Genomic DNA, 7,775 nt, shown 5'->3' with positions numbered 1-7,775 from the left:
CTCGGGCTTTGTGAGCGAGGGCTGCGACCTGCTAGTCTGGGCTGGAGAGGATCGCAGCTGGCCCTCCTCTGCGGGCATAGGTGAGGCGGCTGCGAGCTCGGCTGGTCTGGAATCTCCGATGGGTGTGGGATGCGTGGGGCAGGCGTCTCTGTGACTGTGTGGTAGGCATTTGTCTGCTACCTGTACAGAGCTGTGAGGGCAGGAGGACTCCTCCCCATTATGATTGTGCGTGTGTGATTGGAGTTTGTGTGACCCGGTGTGGCACTGTGTTTGCGAGTTTGTGGTTCCTTAACCCCGGTGATAACTGTGACCCCGCGGTGTGTGTTTATTATCATCCACCAAACTCTGCGTGTGGGCGTGGGATGCCTCAACTGTGAAATTTGTAACTATTTCCCTGTGTGTGTGCTTGGGTGTTTGTGATATTGTTGATATAGGATGCGTGTGAATTTTTTGTCACTGTGTCCGGAAGGTGTCTGGACCTGGGAGTGTGAGTGACAGTGTTGTGTCCAGGAATTCCACCAAGACTGCATTGCCAAACAAGCGAAATTTACAGCAGAGACCTTTTATTGAAGAGCTGGCTGGGGACTGCCTCAGTGTCCCAACATGAGGTTTCTGAGGGCAGCCTGAGTGCTTAAGGAGTTGGGTTTTTAAGACTTGGTCTGCATCCCGGTTGGCACACAGGCTGTCCAGGTGCATTCGGGTTGGGTAGCAAACAAGCATTGTACAGAAGCAGAATTTTGCAGTTAGTTAGCCATACATCATACGTCTTTGTTTTAGTATTTTCCCTACCTGGTATTGTTTAAAAGTCAGTCTGGAAACAATTGGTACCGCCTGGTCCATTTCTCAGGGGAGTTAGTCAAGCAAGAAGTGAATGAGTACTTTTCCATCTATCTTGGGAGTGAACCAGACTTACTCCATTTTGTTGAGGGCTTGCAGCCCTGGTATTTTTCCATTACAGCCTAGGCCTAACAACAGGTGCCAATGGACTCTGCCCTTGTATCTGTCCCTGTGGTGTGAGTGTGGGACCCATTGTGTTTAGGTTTGGGGTACCTGTGGTGCTTGTGTCCCTGTGGTGTGAGTTTGTGTGACTCTGTGTTCCTATAGCCACTGTAGGTGAGGGGGCATCTTTGTGCCTTTGTGACTCCAATCACAGGAGACCTCTGAGCTCAGGGACAGATTCTTCCCAGAACTGCTTTGATCCCACTCTTCTCTGTGACGCCTAGATTGAGCAGGAGCCCTAGACTTCTCCCACCTTTCTCTGTAGCTGGTAGGCTGTTGGGGCTGAGCCAATGACTTCAAATGGGCTCCCAGAAGACCCCGATGTTTCCTGACTCCCTTCTCCTTTCCCAGCTCTGCCCTGCCCTGCTTGGATGGAGGCCTCCAGAGAGGAGTAAAGAACGGCTGTCGAACAAGGCCACCTGCAAGGTAGCCTGTGTCCTCCTGTTTTCCTGAAATCTTTTTCCTTTGTCAAGACAAGCCTTGCTTTCCTTCTCTTGAAAATTCTTGCCCATTAGAGGACCTAATTCCTGTAGTTCTCCTTTGAGAAGAGGTGGTGGCTCCACATCCCATCTTCCTCCCCCCATCTGATTGTCCCCTATTAATTTGTCAGGTGGATTTTTTTTTTTTTTTTTTTTTTGTAGAGACAGAGTCTCACTTTATGGCCCTCAGTAGAGTGCCGTGGCCTCACACAGCTCACAGCAACCTCCAACTCCTGGGCTTAAGCGATTCTCTTGCCTCAGCCTCCCGAGTAGCTGGGACTACAGGCGCCTGCCACAACGCCCGGCTATTTTTTGGTTGCAGTTTGGTTGCAGTTTGGCCGGGGCCAGGTTTGAACCCGCCACCCTCAGTATATGGGGCCGGCGCCTTACTGACTGAGCTACAGGCGCCGCCCTTGTCAGGTGGATTTAATTTTTATTGAATATTTTTCTCTTCTCTTCCCCTTTTACCTTTCTCCTTTCCTTTCTTTTTTTTGTGTAGAGACAGAGTCTCACTTTATGGCCCTCGGTAGAGTGCCGTGGCCTCACACAGCTCACAGCAACCTCCAATTCCTGGGCTTAAGCGATTCTCTTGCCTCAACCTCCCGAGTAGCTGGGACTACAGGCGCCCGCCACAACGCCCGGCTATTTTTTGGTTGCAGTTTGGCCGGGGCCGGGTTTGAACCCGCCACCCTCGGTTTATGGGGCCGGCGCCTTACGGATTGAGCCACAGGCGCCGCCCCAAATATTCTTTTTTTTTTTTTTTTTTGAAACTCTGCCACCGTGGGTAAAGCTCTGTGGTGTCATAGCTCACAGCAACTTCTAACTCCTGGGCACAAACTATCCTCTTGCCTGAGTGTTTGGAGTAGCTGGGACTACAGGCACCTGCCACAGGCTCTGGCTAGTTTTGTTTTTGTTTTCAGTAGAGGGAGGTCTTGCTCTTGCTCAGCTGGTCTCAAACTCCTGAGCTCAAGCAATCCACCTGTCTCTGCCTCCCAGAGTGCTAGGATTACAACTGTAAGCCATCTCACCTGGCAGATTTAATTTTTCTTTGTGCTGACTTTTAAAAAATACTGTTTCTTTCTGATTATAAAAGTAAAACATGATTGTTTTATACAATTTCAAAGTACAATACTTCCTAATAAGAAAATTTAAATTCCCAGTTAACCACTGCTAACCTTCCCTAAATAATGTTTTTTTTGTGTGGTTTTTGAACCCGCCACCTTCGGCATATGGGACCGTCGACCTACTCCTTGAGCCACAGGCGCCACCTATCCTAAATAATATTTTATGTGAGTTATAAAATATGATTTTTAGAGATTGAATTCATGCAGCATTAATCCTTTTACACCTTACATTTTCACGTGAAATTATATTTAACTATTTTCCACATAGTTGATTTTGAAAATTTTTTAGAGATGGGTGGTATTTGTTTGAATGCCTATGGCTTGTTTTTTTTTCAAATTAGATGCAGAAATGGCACAAAATACCCATTTGTGCAGTTTAACAAATAATTATAAAGACCCACATGAGGGAGTACACAGGTCGAGAAATACAATTCAGTCCTCACTGAAGAAGCCCCTGGTGTGGTCTTCTACAACAACACTGTGCTCCCATGGTGATGATCACTGTGGTCATTTCTTTACTTTTTATTTGAGCTTTAGCACTATGTGTGAATCCCCAAACCATGTAGGTTTAGTTTTGTCAGTTTTCTAACTTCGTATGAATAGACAATTGTTTGTGTCTTTTTCCCCACAAAAAAACTATGGTTCATTTTTTTTATGCTGTGTGTATACCATCACATTGTATGAACATGTTTGCTTATCCATTCTACTTTGATTTACATGTGACTTCTAATTTTTGGCTATTATCAGCAGTGTGACTATGAACATTTTGTGCACATCTTTTGTTGCACGTATATTTGCATTTCTTTACTGCATATACCTAGCCATTAATTGCTCGTGAATAGGATTTGTGCATCTTCAGTTCTACCAGACACTACCCAATTATTCACTAAAGATATTGTGCAAATTTTCACTTGTACCAGCATTTTACAAAGGCTCCTTTAGCAGCATACCCATGCCAGCTCTTGGCATCATTATGTTTTTTAATTTTTGCCTATTTGGTGGGTGTCTAATGTTATCATATTTAATTCATATTTCCTTTATTATTAATGAAGTTGAGCACCAATTCTGGGTCACTTGACTGTCCTCCTTTGTAAAATATTTGTTTAAATATTTTGCCAGGGCTGGATGAGGTGGCTCATGCCTGTAATCCCAGCACTTGGGAGGCTGAGGCGTGTGGATTGCCTGAGCTCAACGTTTGAGACCAGCCAGAGCGAGACCCCACCTCTAAAAATAGCTGGACATTGTGGCGGGCACCTGTAGTCCCAGCTACTTGGGAGGCTGAGGCAAGAGAATGGCTTGAGCTCAAGAGTTTGAGGTTGCTGTGAGTTGTGACGACACGGCACTCTACTAAGGGCGATATAATAAGATTCTGTCTCAAAAAAGTAAAAATAATAAATAAAATAAATATTTTGCCTATTTGAATTGGGTTGGTTTTTGGTAATTCATAGCACTTCCGTGTGTATATATATTTATATATCTTCTGTACGTTAGCCTTTTGACAGTTATGTGTGACAAATGTTACCTTGTTTTTGCACTTTTTATGGTGCCTTTTGATGAACAGAGTTCTAGATTTCTATGTAATGAAATCTTTTCCTATGTTTAGTGCTTGTTTAATAAAATTTTGTCTCCCTCCAAATAATGAGGATTTTCTTTTGTGTTTTCTTCTAAAAGCTTTTCAGATTTTGGCTTTAATATTTAGGTTTTTACACTACTTGAAATTGATATCTGTGAGATTTAGTTTCATTTCCCATGTGTTCCAGTATCACTTATTGAACAATTTCATTGTTTCTGCACTGATATTCAGTGCCATTTTAGTAAAACTCAATTAACCGTATACGCGGAATTCCGAGCAGCCTCTTGGCAACCCGGCTTCGGCCTCTGGACCTAGAGGACTCAAACCACCTTGAGTGACTGGGCCCATCCAGTCCCTGGCAAAGTCTTGGACTAAATCTGCATCCGTATGTCTGTGTCTGTTTCTGCATTCTGTTCCATTAGTCTATCTGTCTATCCGTGCAGTAATACCATTACTATCTTACACAGTACAACTTTATATTTGGAGAAAGTCCTCTCTCCTTGTTCCTTCAAAGTGTTCTGGCTGTTTCTGTTTCTTTACATTTCTATATACATTTTTTGAATTAGCTTAGTTCCACCCAAACAGCTCTCAGGATTTTGATTGCATTGCATTGTATGTAGAATTATATGGGTAGACATTTGGGGACTCTTCTAATATGAACTTCTCAATTGATATATGTCTAATGTTCCTCAACAGGGTCTTGCTTATCTCCTGTAACTAGTTCCAGACAATGAGGAATTATATATCCATTGTACAGCATATTCCTTTTGCATCGACTGTCAGGAATCTGAACACTGTAGATAATGATTAGAGTGATAATTTAAGCCTGAGTTTTTGATACTGAGTACTTACGACCTTGTCATTGTTGTCTCTTTATCTTAATTTTTTTAAAAAAGCAGCTTTATTAGAAAAACTAAAATCATATTTTAGCTTGAACTGCTAAGTTGTACAAGAAAAGACTTGAAAATTCCCTTTCTGATGTCCTTCAAAACTTGGATCCCATTTGTACACCCCTTGTTCTTTCCTCAGGCCTCTAATTTGAGCCTGGAATTGAGCAGAAGAAACACAGCTTACAGTTTCCCTCAAATCATTCCTGGGCTCAGACGAGGTGTTGGACCTTTGAGCCAACAAACAGATTACTGCAGTTCCAGAAGAAAAACAAAGCTGTGAGTGAAAGGTTCTTTGTCCATGGTATCCTTCCACACCTGTTTTCTCCAGTTCTTTATGTATGATTTTAAACATTTTATTTTATCCTTAGCCTTCTCAAGTACATTTCTAAAAATGGGGAATATGAAAATTGCATATAGATTTAGATACAGATGTAGGGATTTATTGTTTAATATCTTTATATAATATCTGATTTGATCAAGTTTGTTTTATATGGTATCTTTTACTCTTCTCCCCCTGTACGTTTCATTTTTAACTACCCTTTCCTTTCCTTCACTTCTCACCCTCATGCTTTGTCAGATAACTTCTGCCTCTACATCTTTGCCATCGTTCCTTACCAACACTATGTTCAAATATTGGTTCCAATGGAAAAGTAAAAAAAAAATCATCTCAGATTATTTTACCCACATTAGCTTAGTCTCATCTCTCTGTTATACAGAGCCTGGGCTGTAGTATCAGAAAAATGGGGCTTCTGATGTCCCCTATACCACCTGTGAGTTTTTGCATCTGTGAATGAGAGATGATAATAGAAATACTTTTCTCTTATTGTTGTTGAAATTGAAATAAAACGTGTAAGAACACTTGATACACATCAGATGTTCAATAAATGTTAGCTCTGGCTCGGTGCCCGTAGCACAGTGGTTACAGGGCCGGCCACATGCACCAAGGCTGGAGGGTTCGAACTTGGCCTGGGCCAGCTAACCAAGGACAACTGCAACAAAAAATAGCTGGGCATTGTGGCGGGCGCCTGTAATCCCAGCTACTTGGGAGGCTGAGGCAAAAGAATTGCTTAAGCCCAAGAGTTTGAGGTTGTTGTGAGCTGTGACGCCATAGCACTTTACGAGGGCGACACAGACTTTGTTTCAAAAAAAATAAATAAATAAATTTTAGCTCTCTTTCTTCCCATTCTTAGGACCTCTATAGCAATTAAGTTATAAAGCAAATATTGCTCCCTAGCTACATTGTAAATCATTTAGAGCCAGGACTGATTCTTCCTTTCCTTTCATTTCTTTCTTTCCTTCTTTCCTTTCCTTCCCCTTTCCTTTTCCTTTACCTTTCCTTTCCTTTCTTTTTCCTATCCTTTCCCCTTCCCCTCTCCTCCTTTCCTTTCTTTTCTTTTCTTCGGGATTGTTTGAGGGTGGGTTTTATTTTCTCTTATATGCATAACTTTTCAATTCACTTAATATGTTTTACTATGTGTTGTGGATCTAAATTCAGTTTTTTCCTCACAGAATTTATTCCTAATGATAAAGCATTATTCCTTTATCATTTATTCAATAATAACTTATTTCCTTTCCCCTTTACACTGCCTACTTGGTGATATACTAAAGAGTTTATTTTATATATTTGATTTTTTTTCAGTTCTTTTATTTATGTTTCTGTGCTTCTACTTGAACCATGTTTAGATTGTTTATTTTAAGTTTTTTTTTTTTATTATACTTTTCTTTATTTCTTTTTTTTGAAGCAGAGTCTGGCTCTTTCTCCTGGGCTAGAGTTTAGTGGCGTCATCATAGCTCACTGCACTTTCAAACTCCTGGGCTCAAGTGCTCCTCCTGTCTTAGTTTTCCAAGTAGCTAGGAATGCAGGAATGTGCCACCAAGCCTGGCTAATTTTCTAGTTTTTGTAGAGAGAGGGTTCTTGCTATGTTGCTCAGGCAGGTCTCAAACTGGCTTTAAGCAGGCCTTCTCCTTTGGCTTCCGAAAGTGTTAGGATTGCAGTTGTGAGCCATACCCTGCTGGAGTCTGTTATGCTATTAATTCTTCTTGTGCAACACTTCATCATTGTCTTCTAAGTGTTCTGTCTTCTTGTTCCTTCAGGTCTGTTCACTTCTCTGCAGCCAGAATGTTATTTCCAAGGTGCAAATATGTTGGTACTTGCCTAAAACCCCACATAGCTATCCATAGACATTAAAGAGACTGAGAAGTCCAAGGTCTAGGGGCTGTATCTGGGGAGGACCTTCTTGCTGGTGGAGACTCTACAGAATCCTGATGGTTCTTGTATCATAACAATGCACCAACTCACATGACACTGTCTGTGAGGGAGTTTTTAGCCAGTAAACAAATAACTGTATTGAAACACCCTCCCTGCTTCCCTGATCTAACCCCCAAGGATAAAGAAAAGACATTTTGATTACATTCAGGACATCAAGGGTAATACAACAACAGCTTCAATGGCCATTCCAGAAAGAGTTCCAAAATTGCTTTGAAGGGTGAACGAGGTGCTGGTTGGTGGCAGTGCATAGCTTCCCAGTGAGAGTACTCTGAAGGTGACCATAAGGATAGTCAGCAATGAGGTATGCAGCATTTTTTCTAGGATGAGTTTGTGAACTTGTCACACCTCCTATGACAGATCTAGTGTCAGTCAATGCCTTCATTTTTTTTTTTTTAATCTCTGAATGTATTATTTTCTCCATTTTTCAAAGGGCCGTTTTGC

The 7,775-nt window shown here is 41.9% G+C and overlaps 1 protein-coding gene across 5 annotated transcripts in view; it reads left to right on the top strand.

The window, feature by feature from the left end:
- LOC128595896 (zinc finger protein 345) overlaps positions 1 to 7,775 on the top strand; it is a 29,308-nt gene continuing 21,533 nt past the window's right edge. Inside the window, exons 1-2 of one of the 5 annotated variants that reach the window (XM_053605004.1) lie at positions 1 to 122; positions 1,351 to 1,425. The gene's annotated coding sequence lies outside the window, so the exon portion shown is untranslated. Of the gene's footprint in view, positions 123 to 1,243; positions 1,426 to 7,775 lie in introns of those variants that run through there. The other 4 variants (XM_053605005.1, XM_053605009.1, XM_053605008.1 and 1 more) reach the window with 4 other exon arrangements.

Source organism: Nycticebus coucang, chromosome 10, assembly GCF_027406575.1.
Source record: "Nycticebus coucang isolate mNycCou1 chromosome 10, mNycCou1.pri, whole genome shotgun sequence".
Lineage (NCBI taxonomy): Eukaryota > Metazoa > Chordata > Mammalia > Primates > Lorisidae > Nycticebus > Nycticebus coucang.
This window is presented reverse-complemented; position numbering and strand designations above follow the sequence as displayed.